Genomic DNA, 13090 nt, shown 5'->3' with positions numbered 1-13090 from the left:
CCTGGGGTAAGGTCATCAGCAGGAGGCAGGCATTGTCGTTCAGCCCAGCAATTTGACAACAGTGTTAGCTCACACTCTATTAGCCAGCAGCTACACCCTGACCCCTGACCCTGACATTGGCCTCAGACGTCCCTCTCCTGAGGTAGACTCTGATCATTTGAGGTGGCCCGCCCTGCTGGTTAGCATGAGAGAAGGCCCATCAGGGCCAGGCAGGGCTCCCTGGTCACCCCTGTTCCCAACAGGAGGCTTAAGGCTTGAAGTACAGAAACAAGCCAGAGTTGAACCCAAGATGGCAAAGGTGAAAGTTCAGAAGCATATCCATCAGCAGCCTGTCACCAAAGGACGATGTAAGAACCACGGAAGCTTTCAGCATAGGGATAGCCATTGTCTCCAGACGGTTCTGCTCCTTAATGGAAAAGACATATCAAAATATGGCTTACAAAATACAAAATAATGGACTGAGATGTACATTATATGAGGGTGTTAGATTGCAATGTACTTTACAGTAGGGGAATTAGGTTGAAGTGATATGCCAGGGTAGTTAGGTTGAAATATGGATTATCCTAGGAAAGTTAGCTTGAGATGTGCTTTATAACACGGTTGTTAAATTAAGACGTGCTCTTCCATGCAAGCATTAGTCTGAGATGTGCATTATAGCAAAATTGTTAGGGGAAGATGTGGATTCCACTTTGGGAGGGGGATAAGAGCAAGAAAAACACCTTGTACTGAATAGTATTCAAGGTTACAGAAAGTCTTGTGCATTACATGGATTTCAGGGGTTTAAATGCAGGGGGAATGAGAGCATGGTGCATATATACAGATAATGTTCTTCCCTTCTCCTTTCTCCCCAACCAAACAATCTGCCACTTTCCCCACTTTTCCTGTTACGGAATTAAAGGCCTCCCCCCATCAATAAAAACATTAACTCACTAAACAGCCTGATGGCTTTTCCTTCCCTGGCTTAACCCTTTGGGAGCTGGGGTTTCCTTCGGATTTGTAAAGATATTGATCCCAGATAATGTTTGCCTTTCTAACTCTCTCTTCCCTAGACTTGATGGATAGGTTCAGGGCTACATCTCGGCAGCCAACTCACCGCAGCTACCCAGGGAAAGGGGAATGGAAAGAGAGGCAAGTGTTCAGTAGCTAACACCATTGGAACACTTTCCCTGGGATAGACATGTAGTAACGTGGTGGCTGGGGAGAGAAGCGGGAGCTGCAGTCTCTTTCAATCAGCACAGGATTTCACTTTGGATTTTCCTCATTCTTGTCTGATCCTTCTACCAAAATTTCTTTAGTTCAACTTAGAGCGTTGTATAATTTCTAATTAATATCAGATGCTGTCTTGAGGTCGGCCGCCCTGAGTTGCATTTGTAAAGACTCCTTTTCCAGTTAAAGAATGTGCTTTTCTCCAGCTTTGTCAACATGGAATGAACGCAGGTAGCTGGGTCATTTGCTGGTGATAGTGGCCTAGGTGGAGGCGACTTTAATAAACGCCCCCCTTAAATGCAAATTTTATCCAAGAAAAATAAGTGAAGAAAGATGGGCTCATCCTGTCTCTCATTCACCAGTTGGCCTACAAACGTTCACCAATTGTCTCCCCAACAGTGTTTCTGTTCTTTCCTCTCTTCCTTAGCTCGGAAGATATCGTTTACAGCCTCCAGAAGTCTAGCCGCGCGTGATTGGATGATGTCCAGCTTTGCCCGACTCAGAGAGGTGAGTTCCAGCCTTCTTGATTCTCAATGAAAGAAAATGTTATACCAGGTGAGTTAACGCAGTCAAAAAGACTAACCCACCAGACAAGGGTACCAAACAAAACCAAACAGTTCAAAGGAAATTGCAGTGTTACTAGACACCTCTGCATTGTGCCTTGAGGTTCCAGGAAAGAGGCAAGCGGGCAATTCTGCATGTGTTTTGTCAGGCCCTGTTTGTCTAGATAGAAAAGTGGGTTTGTAGCAGAGCCACGGCACTTACCTTCCCTGGCTGAGCTTCCTAAGGGCAGAACACAGGAATATGACAGAAATACGCTGCCCAAGTAGGAAAGCACTTCCATCCCCCCAGTGCATCTCTGCCAGTTTTCATCTTTTTGTCAGCCTTCCTACTCTTCCTGTCTCTGAGCATTTCCTGGTTAAGCACTCCTTAACTCCATTCTGGTGTATTCTTTTCTCTTCTTGGTGTCCATTCCTGCCTCATTTTTTGACATCACATTTTCCTTAAAAATAGGCTTTGAGAGCTATTTCTAGCCCCTGTCAAGGGATATGTCCAGCCAGACTCCCACGGGATGTAGGAATGAGTTTAAAACCAATCCCAGAGAAGAAAGAAAAAAAAGGGAGGTTGGCTTAGTCCCAGACTCCGTTTTAAAACAAATCTTCTGTTGGGTCAAGTGAGATATTTGGGGCCCCTCCCTAAATAGAAAGGGGAATTTCATTATGGTTCTCTTGAAACACCACCTAAAATCCCACCCCAAAGAAGAGACCACATACTATCAGGGCAAAATCATGGTGGCCTCGTGGTTGGAAGCAGCTTTGGATTCCACCCCCTGCCCCCCATCACTTAATTGCTTTGTGAATTTGGGGCAAAGCACTGGACTTTTCTGAGCCTCAATTTCTTCATCCATAAAATGGGTTTAATGGTAGTATTGACCTCCAGGTTTTTATGAGGACCAAACGGGCTAATGCATATAAAATGCTTAATCCAATGCCTGCCACAAGGTAATCCCTCAACCAATGGTGGCTGCCAACTTTACAGTTTTAGCGCCATACCAACAACTTGCCCGTTTACCTTGGGCTCCCGCGACGCTGAGCTATCACATACCACACTGACCCTCGTGTGCTCATTAACACATCTGGTTTTAGAAACATGCTGTATCTCTTAGCCTTGCTCCTTTCCAACACTGCTGTTTATGAGGATATTCTCTGTACAGGAAGAAGGGCAGCCCTGCCAATGAGGGGAGAGACAGATTAGAAGGGCCTCCCTGATGGAATATAATCTGTGCTCTGTACTCACTGGTAACCAGCCATGATTGTATTTCAAAGGTAACAGTCCATCTCCACCGTGGGGATTGGCGTACAATGCACAAATAGGGCCTAATGTGATCCGACAGGCCTGATTTCTCTAGATATATATTAAAACAACATGCCCAGTGCTGATGGCTCCAAGGTCCTGACCCTTAGCAAGGACTTATGACGTAAGGCAACCTGCCCAGGAGAGCCAGCGGGGCAGGAGGCCAGGGGGACGAGGTCGTCGACTAATGAAGTGGTCAGCATTGAGTTTCTGTCACTCAACTGGTTAAGAGGAAACTGAGAGGGAAGTAAAAGAAAATGGGAACATTTAAGGAACAAAGGAAAGGACCACATTTGAGCTGAGGCTCTGAAGGTGAGCTGTTGTCAGAGGCAAGGGGACGAGACACAGCCCACCTAAGCCTCCCCTGTGGCCTTGCTCAGTTTTACCTGCTGAACACGGACTGGTTGCAAGAGCATTTGAAAGAGGCTAACTCTGTAGAAATCCCAAGTTAAAATGAAAATGAGCAGGTACTAAACCAGCCTGATCTTTGGTTCAAATTGGTTTCAGACAGTCAGGAAAAGCGGTCAAGAGCTCGGGCTTGAAAATGGATTCCAGACCGATTCTCTCTGGGTTCCAAGCAAACTGTCCTCTGAGCTTCAGCATCATTATCTGGAAAACTGGTAACAGAACCCACCTCAAAGTGAGGGCAGTAGAAGGAGATGATGCAGTTCACCCAGTGGGCTTCGTGCGGTGCCTGGCACAAATCATCACTCACGTGTCAGCAGTTGTTACTGTTATTCCACGTGCTCTAACAGTCTTAGAGAGAAGGTGTGGGGCTTTAAAAAAAAAATGGATAGTAAATTGTGTGTTGTTCAGTAAGAGGACAGTTCCACCTGTTTCACAGTGGCAATTCCTAATGCTTCCCACTGGAAGAGCATTTCAGACTTTTGTACCATTCACCTGGTCAACAAACGTTAATTGAAAACTACCACGTGCTAAGCGCTGTGCTAGGTCTTGGGATGGGGTTGTACTGAATCAGAATCATTCTTGACTTTGTTCTTCAGAGCCTTGCTGGGGAGGCAGAGATATCAAGACCTATAGCATAACTGGTAGTCTATTACAAGAATATGGCGAGGGGTGGGGGCAACCAACTCTTCTAGAGAAGGTCAGAGAGAAGTCAAAGAGATAAGGACTTTCATATCTGTTACATCACTTGGTCCTTCAAAGAATGCCTTGGGGCAGGTAAGACTGATGCCACTCTCCCCCTTCATTTTATGTACAAAAATGTTGAGACCCAGGCAAGTTAACCCTTGCCTTGTTTGCAGTAGTTCATAGTAGGATAAGACTGTTATCCCAGGCTCCAAACGTCCAGGAGGAAGCGTCCTCTGCAGCATCAGAATGAATCGGGACCACCGATAGCCTTCCAAGGTCCAAGAACATTTCTCCTAACTGGCACTCTCATCAGATATAATCCAGTTCTTGAACATCTCAATGCACAAAAGGGCAGAAGGTTTCCGTTCCATCTCCTGAGTTACTAAAAAGATTCTTTCAAACCTTTTCCCTTTCATTGCTAAAAGTGAGGCGCTATGGGTTAGGCAAAGAAGCACTCAGTGGAGAGATCAAGGACCAGGACGCTGATCTCAGCAGCGCCATGGTTTCCCTCAAGTCCCATAGGCACTAGTGTCTCAGGTCCCCAGATTAGGAAACTTCATGTTCCTTGCCCACTTCTGCCTTACAAAGGTCATCTGGGGATGAACTGAAAGCATTGATCTGAAGAAGCACTTTGAGTGTTTAGTGGGGAGCATAGTTCCAATGGAAATGATAATCAGATTAGACTGTCGTAGCCTGGGAATCAAGTGTTGGAGCGTCACCGCGGCAGCCAACCCCCTGTTCCCATCATGACCCAGCCAAACCTCTTTCTCCAGATTCAGTTCCTTGGGACTTTTTGAGGGGTTTGGGGACACTAGCGGAGCAGCACAGATACTCACATGCCATTAAACAAGGCTGCTCTCTTTTTTTCTCTCAAATATACACCTAACATTAAGCTTTTTTCTGATTATAAAAAACATATATATAATCTCTTTTTAAAGTGCAAGCAGTTGATCAAAGCAGAAAGAAAATTAAGATCACCCAAAATTCTACCACCCAGAAGCAAACACTGTTAAACTGAAAGGCATCCTATCAGATGCCTGGTCTTCAGACATATACATATATTTGTCTTATTTTATGTCAGTGGTATCATATTATACATGTTGTCCAAACACGTACCACACCAGTGAATTACAGATTTGCATGTTCCTTTTGAATGACTGTGTTGCATTCCAGTGTTGGATGTACTGTCAGTTATTTAGCTAATCCCCTACGGATGGATAGTAATGTTATCTTAAACAATACTCTAATGAACATCCTTGTGCTTGATGAATCTTTCCAGTTGTCTCCTTCGGATAAATTCCCACAAGTTGTAATTTCTGGGAAAGCTGTCCCCTTCAACCCAGTGTTAAGAAAGAATTCACGGGGGCTTCCTGGTGGCGCAGTGGTTGAGAATCTGCCTGCTAATGCAGGAAACACGGGTTCGAGCCCTGGTCTGGGAAGATCCCACATGCCGCGGAGCAACTAGGCCCGTGAGCCACAACTACTGAGCCTGCGCGTCTGGAGCCTGTGCTCCGCAACAAGAGAGGCCACAATAGTGAGAGGCCCGCGCACCGCGATGAAGAGTGGCCCCCACTTGCCACAACTGGAGAAAGCCCTAGCACAAAAAAAAAAAAAAAAAAAAAAGAAAGAATTCACGTGGAGCATCGAGGGAATAAAAGGGCAATGACCAGCCAAGCTGAAGAGTCCTGTCATTCCTAGTGGCCTGTGATGATTGCAGGAACTCTTATCCATTCATCTCTGGGGACATGGGGGTGAGAGAAGGTGAATTTTCATATCCCTGAGGTTAAGCATCATGCCAGGAGGGTCTAGAACTAGATGCTTGCTTTCTTTTGCTTCTTACCTCCTATGCCTCTTGCCCTGGCCTTTGGATCCACTGCGCATGATACAGCCCTCTCTGCCACACTCTTCATTTCCTGACACTCTGACCATCAGCCAGTGGATTCCATTTTCCCTTGACTTCCCTTTCTTCCTGCTTTCCTCCATATGGGGCCCAAAGGTTGATTAACTCCTTTGGGTAAGAAAAGGCACTGAGAACAGCCAAGCAGTGAGTTGAGTTGGGTGATTACATTGCAATGTTTTAATTTGCCTTTGGACAAATTCTCATAAGCTTTCCCGAGAAAATCTCCCTTTAGACGTAGTCATTTAATTTAAGAACAGTTGGGAGAGGAAGATGAGCTAAGATGACAGATGGAGGAATGCAGATGTGTGTGTCTTAGAGGGACTCAGAAGCGCTTGAGGATTTGGCATTCAGTGAAGCACAATGCCAGCTTCTACTGCTTGTGCCCATGGACTTGAGAAATTTTCAAGAAATCATTGAAATACAATGATTTTCTCAGATGACAGGCAGGTTTTATTATTTTCTCTTGTCTGTAAAATCATAACAAGGTCACCAAAAGAACTAGATACCCCCTACACACACCCCAAGTCCAGCAAACACAAAAAATAAAAATGTGAGTAGCCTTGTAGGAAGGCAAAACAAAGCAAAAAAATAATAACAAGGCTGTTGTTAGAGAGAAATTTCCTTTGGTCACATTGCTGCAAAGATAACTATTTTTAATTCCATGCTTACCCTGGTTTCCTTCAGACAGATTTTCTGAACATCCTAATTTGGTGTTCACATAATTCAATGTCTATTATTGTTTTAGGTCCACAGTTATTATTTTAATTATAATTTAAAGCTGCCTAATATACCCCGAAGTCACTGGGCACCTAAGAGAAATAAATAAAAACAACTTGCCATTTTTAAAAGCAGCATGTTTATTTGGAAGTTCCACAGGCCAATCAACTAAGACATCATAAAACCTTCAAATAAACTAAAACGGAAACAAAATAAAATGTCCAGTCTTAATGTCCTTAGAAGGCATGCAGGAGAAGGTTACAGCTAGCTGAGTGCTGGTGTGAGAGCTCTCAGAATGACTTTATTACTGGGAACCCCAGTGTACATCTTGATGCCCACAGCCCATATCACAATCTGCACAGTCCAAGTCCTAGGTGTATAATCCTTGAGCCTTGGTGTGAAGTTTTAGTCAATGAGAAGTTGGTCTAGCAACGACTTTGGTGCAGAAAAAGAAAAGGGCGTGCCAGAGGATTGGAAATGCCCACCCACTGACTACTTCATCCATATGGTGTTGGATGACTTTCTCCAGTGTAGGTGTCAATAAAGCAGATGCAGGTCTCATTAACTCTGATATTTTAAACGTGGAATTGCTAAAATATCAAAGTCTAGTGATTTTACATTTGGAAGGCTAAAGAAATTTCAAAACAGTTCCGTAATGTTCCTACATGTGAGTTTTCCATAACAGAAAATAGTAAAATCATTTTCAAACCATTTACTGCTAGTTTTCTGCATGTAATCAGAGCTGTTATGGTTTGTTAAGCAACAGAATTATCTAGTGGGCAGGAGGTTTATGCTGCTCCAAGACCTTCAAGCTACACAGGTATGCAAATCAGTAACTATTATAGAATCCATTGAATAAGCATAGTCAGGATATCCAGAGGGAAGCATCTATTCCCTCCACCCCCAGAATGGTCTTAGATAGTTTAGGTGACTCTCTTTGGGACCCCAGCTGGACTGTCAAATTTGGGTCACTTCAGGTTCTAAGAAAAGGCAGAGAGCAGTGTCCTCAGGGCAGCAAAAAATGGGCTCCCAGAGATCTTCTTCCTTACTGTGGAAGAAGTAAGAACAAAAAGAAAAGAAAAAGAAAAGGAGGGGAGGGGAGGGGAGATGAGGGGAGGGAAGGGGAGAGAAGGGGAGAGAAGGGAAGAAAAGATAAAGAAGGAAGTTGACCCCCAGAGAAGCAAACTCCCATGGCTGCATGGATTAAGCAAAGAATACAAATAAGTGAAGTGGGAATGGTATAAGGCAATAAAGAGAGGTGGGGACTGTGGAGAACACGCTCAGCCTTAAGGGCAGCTGCTGCTTAACTCTAGCCCATGGTTCCCAGGCCCAATGTAACCAGAATTTTTGATTTTTCAAAAGAAGCTGGAAATATCCATTTTTTTTTTACTTGAAATATCTCAAATTTTGAGTGTTGGCAATCAATCTGATATAAATACCCACGCAACATATGAACCAAATAGAAGATTCAACATGCCACATTCAGCTCATGGGCCATAAGTTTGTAAACTCTATGAGACGGAAGCAAGAAGTTGGGAATTAAAAGGAGCAACAGATTCTGAAGCATGGAACACAGAATTTATATTAAGGATTCTTTCATTTTCTGTCTCAGGTAAGGGAGAGTTTTATCAAGTCTTGCCACTAATTCCCATCTATAAAGGAAAATAGATACTTTTTCTCTCCCATGCTATCCAATGCCCTCAAACCTAAAATAACTCTTAATCTACTTCATCCTTTCTTTCTGATTCTCTTTGTAAGTATTGGGCTGGTGAATGAATTCTGGATGTACTGAGCTAGGCAAATGCTTCAGATCTCTTAGCATTCTGAGATGGGGATGGGTCAATGCATAAAAAGTATTCGTAGAAGGTGGAAATCTGTTTTGAGCCTATTTGCAATATTTCTTGGATAAATTATAATGTATTTTATTGGTTATTTAAGGATATTATCCTTATAGCATTTCTGGCACTTGAGCTTAAAAATATTGATATTCAGCAGGTGTATCAGTCAGTTTTTACTAGGTAATGCTGCATTAACAAACAACCCCCAAGCCTTAGTGACTTAAAATGAAGATACATTTTTCGTGTACAAAATTACATGAAAGTAATCCCTCTGTCTCACCTTGCTCCATTTCATCTAAATTACGTGGTTGTATCTTTGCTCCACTTTGTCTTTATTCTGAGTCCTGGGCTGAAGGAGCAGCTCCTCCCTTGCTTCAAAACAATATCCTGCTGGAAGGGAGAAAAGGAACAACATGATGGCTTTTAAGGCTTCTGCTCAGAAGTAGCATACATCACTTCCTCTCACATTTTATTGGTGGCCAAAACAAGTCACATGGCCAAGCCTGATGTTGACGAAGCAAGAGAAGTATTACCCTCTCACAGGGAAGGGCGACATTTAGGAACAATGAAAATCTCCCATAGAGGGTACTGCCTCAGGGACTTTGAAAGGGAAAAATAAGGGGAAGCTCCCCAACATCTCCTGTTGGAGAAACAGAACTAGTCCTCAGACTCCATTCTGCCCTTGGTAGGGACCATTGAGGTCATTTGAGCAGTGAGTGGTTAAAAGATGGTACCTGGAGTCAGACTTCCTGAGTTCAAATCTTGGCTCTACCATTTCTTGGCTGTAAGACCTTGTATATATTGCTCAACCCTCTTGTGTCTCGTTTATCCAATGTAAGCCACCTGTCTCATAAGGCTATTGGGAGGATTCAGTGAGTGAAGATATGTATTTATATGTGGAGAGAGAATACTTACAACAGTGTTTTGCTCATAATACGTATTGACTGTTACTACAGTGATGACGACTAGAAAGCTGTTGGCTCAGATGCATCTCAGCCACCTGCTCACCCCTCTGTAGCTAGATTACTCCAGGTCGTTTTGACTTTAAGTATCCCATGTGAAAATGCATGTACTTCTGGAAGGTCTAAACCCTTAAGTTTTTATCGACTAATACCTTGATGGGGAACACTTTGAAAGCAGGATCCAGCAGGATGAGATATAGGAGAGGGTCCTGGAGACAGTGAGACAGAGAAAACAGAAGTTGGGGAACAAGGACCCCCAAAGGAAATTTGCCACACCTGATGGTTTTACCAAGAGCTACTCTGACCAGACCAGTAATTCTCATCCTTGGCTATACATTAGAATCAAGGGGGTGCTCAAACCATACCCTAGACCAGGACATCCAGAATCTCTGTGGGTGGGATTCAGTACTCTGAACATCTTAAAGCGCCCCAGGTTCTTTTCATGTAAAACCAAGGTTGATTAGCCCAGGAGCAGTCTGCCTTCCACTCAGAGCACCTGACTGCCTCTTCCTTGGTTCAGATTTTGCTCCATCATGGATCTGCCTTAACCCCAGTTTCTCCAGCACAGTCCAGATGAACTGACTAGGAGAGGAACATGTGCTGACAAAGAAGAGGGAGAAATATGGCCAAAGTCGAGCATTTGTCTTTCCTCTCCTCCTGATTGATCACTTTATACAATAATAAAACTTTTAAAAGGTTGAACCTGAACTGAGACTGTGACTGTGACACAATTAATCCAACTCTTGAAGAATCATGTTATATTATGTGCTTCAAGCGTTGATCTACTTCACTAAAAGTTGGCCTGAAATACAACCTAGACCCAAGATACTGGATCCATAAGAAATGGCCAGGATGCTGTCGATTGCTTTGTGTCTCCATGCGATATGTGGCCGTGCAGCTGACCAGACCTTAAAGCAGGACAAGTTCTAACACATCACAGAGGATGTCACCAGTCCCCACCTTGCCCCAGATTGCTGGGAGTGGAAGTACAGAGAAGTACAGAGAAGAGAAGGCTGAGTATGGTATGATCCTCGAACCTGCTATCACTGCAACTACATAATGATGATATTATTCATCCACAAGGCTCCCAGGCTCCCTACCTGTTCTTGAATTGAACACAGACAGTACCAGCGTCCCTGGTACCATAAACTCTTCCCCATGGAGGTACATTTTTTGGGTCCTCTCTAAATCTAAGTTTTATAGGACCAAATGCATCCCCCATTTTAACTCACCAGTAATCATCAAGTCAATAACAATATCTAGCATCTCTGGGCAGTGCCTTCCAGTTAGCCGAACACTTATAAGTCCCCAGACTGACTTGAGCCTCACAACAGCCCCATGAGGTAGGTAGGTGAGCCAGGATTCGTGATCCCCGTTTTACAGAAAAAGAAACTTGCTGGGGAAGTGAAGTGAATTGCCAAGGTCATGGAACTCGTGGTGGAAATGGAACACCTGAATTTAAGACTTGGATCCTTTGGCTTCCTGCAACTTCCAGGCACCCTGGGAGACCACAAAGGAAATCAGACCTTGCACTGGCCCCAGGCAGAATCGCATGACAGGCTCAGCTCCCTGGATGTCGACTCCATCCACCTCACCAGGCTTCCCCCTCTCTTCCAGGCGTCCCTCCCACTCTGTGCTGTCCCACTGCGTCACCCACGCTTTCACTAGCATCTCCAGAAGTCTCTCTCTGTGCTCCCCCCTTTGAAATTTCCCTGTGGTTTTAGCTAGCTCAGTGAAAATACAGATGTGCCCTCAAAGCCCAGCTCATCCTTGAGACCCAGCTGTGTGACCTTGGGCAAGTTACATTATGCTTTCGAGTTTCCTTCTCTGTAGGATGGGTGATTACTAGTACCTACTTCTTATGGCGGTATGGAGGATTGTATGAGCCACGTACATGAGGCACTATGGTCAGTGTCTAGCATGTATTAGGCACTCAAAAAGGGCAGTTGTTTTAAAACCATTTATATTTAGTTATTAATTTTATATAATAGGAATAATAGCTAGCGTTTTTCAAGACCTACTATGTGATGACATGTATTGCATTGTTCTCAGTACTCTTCATGTATTCTTTCATTCATTTCGCATGACAACCCTATGAAGCAAGTACTATTATTACCCCACCTTACTGATGAAGAAACTGAGACACAGAGAAGTTAAATAGAGCCAGCAAGGGCTAGACCCTGGATTTGATCTAAGTGGTGTAACTCTAGAACCAGCACTCTCCATTCAGACACAATCTCCACAAACCTTTAACATTGCTTCTTATCACTTGAATTTTTAAATAACAATATCTTTGAATAAAAGAAGTACCTTAAGCATACACATGGAAAGGAGTGAATCTATAACGGTGAAATATCAGCCATTATAGCAAAGAGGACAGACAATAGGTAGAAACGAGGGCTTTCTGGGTGCTGCTAAAATTATACGACGAATATATTTTTTAAATTGAAGGAAGGAATCACAAGAAAATGTTAACAGTGATAGTTATTGTAGAGCAGAACCAAACTCGGGTGAGGTGAGCAGGGTTTTTCATGTTCATTTTGTTTTTTGTCTGTATTATTTGAGTTTTCAAACCCAGCTCCACACATTGGTTTTGTTTTATACCAACAGGATTTATCGGTAAAATAAAACTATTGCTCTGTTTTGTTACTTGATCTTTTCTTCCTTGTATACTCCACAATAAAAATTGAGTCGTTTTTAAATATTATACCATTAAACCAACCACTCTCCCCACTCCAATGCCACGCCCTCAAGCTGCTGATCATCTCAACGCAGAGATAAGACAGAGCAGAGGAAAGAACTAGAGCGCCCAGCGAGATGGGTTATAATTAAGTGCCCGAGAATGCAGAGCCATCTCTTGAGACCGTAGGAGTCCAGCTCTCTTCCCAAACATGGTATTTTCCCTGATGTTTTTTTTTTTTCTCCACCAGAAATTTTCCACTTTAATTATGTGGGTTAGGTTAGAGGAGTTCACCTTCGGAACTTTAAATGCGCAAACAGCTAATCCCTTCCATAAGACACATTTCTGGGAAAGCCCAAAGATAAATGTTTACGGCCTGTGCTGGAAGAATAGAACCCAGTGAAATTCAAAATGATTTAAGCATGATGTGCCCATGCCTGAAGAAACAATTTAGAGAGACTCTAGCCTCTATGTTCTGGAATTCTGGCCTTCGTTCTCACAAAGAATGGAATCACTGGCAATGCTCATAGGTTAGATTTTCGCCCCCCTTTTCCCGGTTTTTCCTTCAACATGAGAAGGATGGTAATTAAAACCATACTTGAAATATTAAGTCTACTACCTAAAGGAATGAAGTTTATTAAAGTTGCTAGGCGTTAAGTACAGAAACTCAAAATAGCTTGCGCACACTCCCCTCGGCATATACCCAAAATATTGGTCGAGAGGAACCCAAGCGTCGAGGTGGCATGCGTGCACACATACACGTGCACACACACACGCACACACACACACACATCAATACATTGATATATCAATAAATGGAAGGCATTTCTCAAGTAACTAA

General features: G+C 43.5%; 1 protein-coding gene across 1 annotated transcript in view; it reads left to right on the top strand.

Moving 5' to 3' along the window:
* Positions 1-1641: 1641 nt before the first annotated feature.
* The window catches only part of ZFHX3 (zinc finger homeobox 3), a 314781-nt gene continuing 303332 nt past the window's right edge, over positions 1642-13090 (top strand). The window contains exon 1 of the mRNA XM_057534462.1: positions 1642-1713. The gene's annotated coding sequence lies outside the window, so the exon portion shown is untranslated. The remainder of the gene's footprint in view (positions 1714-13090) is intronic.

The sequence above is a fragment of the Balaenoptera acutorostrata genome, chromosome 19, assembly GCF_949987535.1.
Source record: "Balaenoptera acutorostrata chromosome 19, mBalAcu1.1, whole genome shotgun sequence".
Lineage (NCBI taxonomy): Eukaryota > Metazoa > Chordata > Mammalia > Artiodactyla > Balaenopteridae > Balaenoptera > Balaenoptera acutorostrata.
This window is presented reverse-complemented; position numbering and strand designations above follow the sequence as displayed.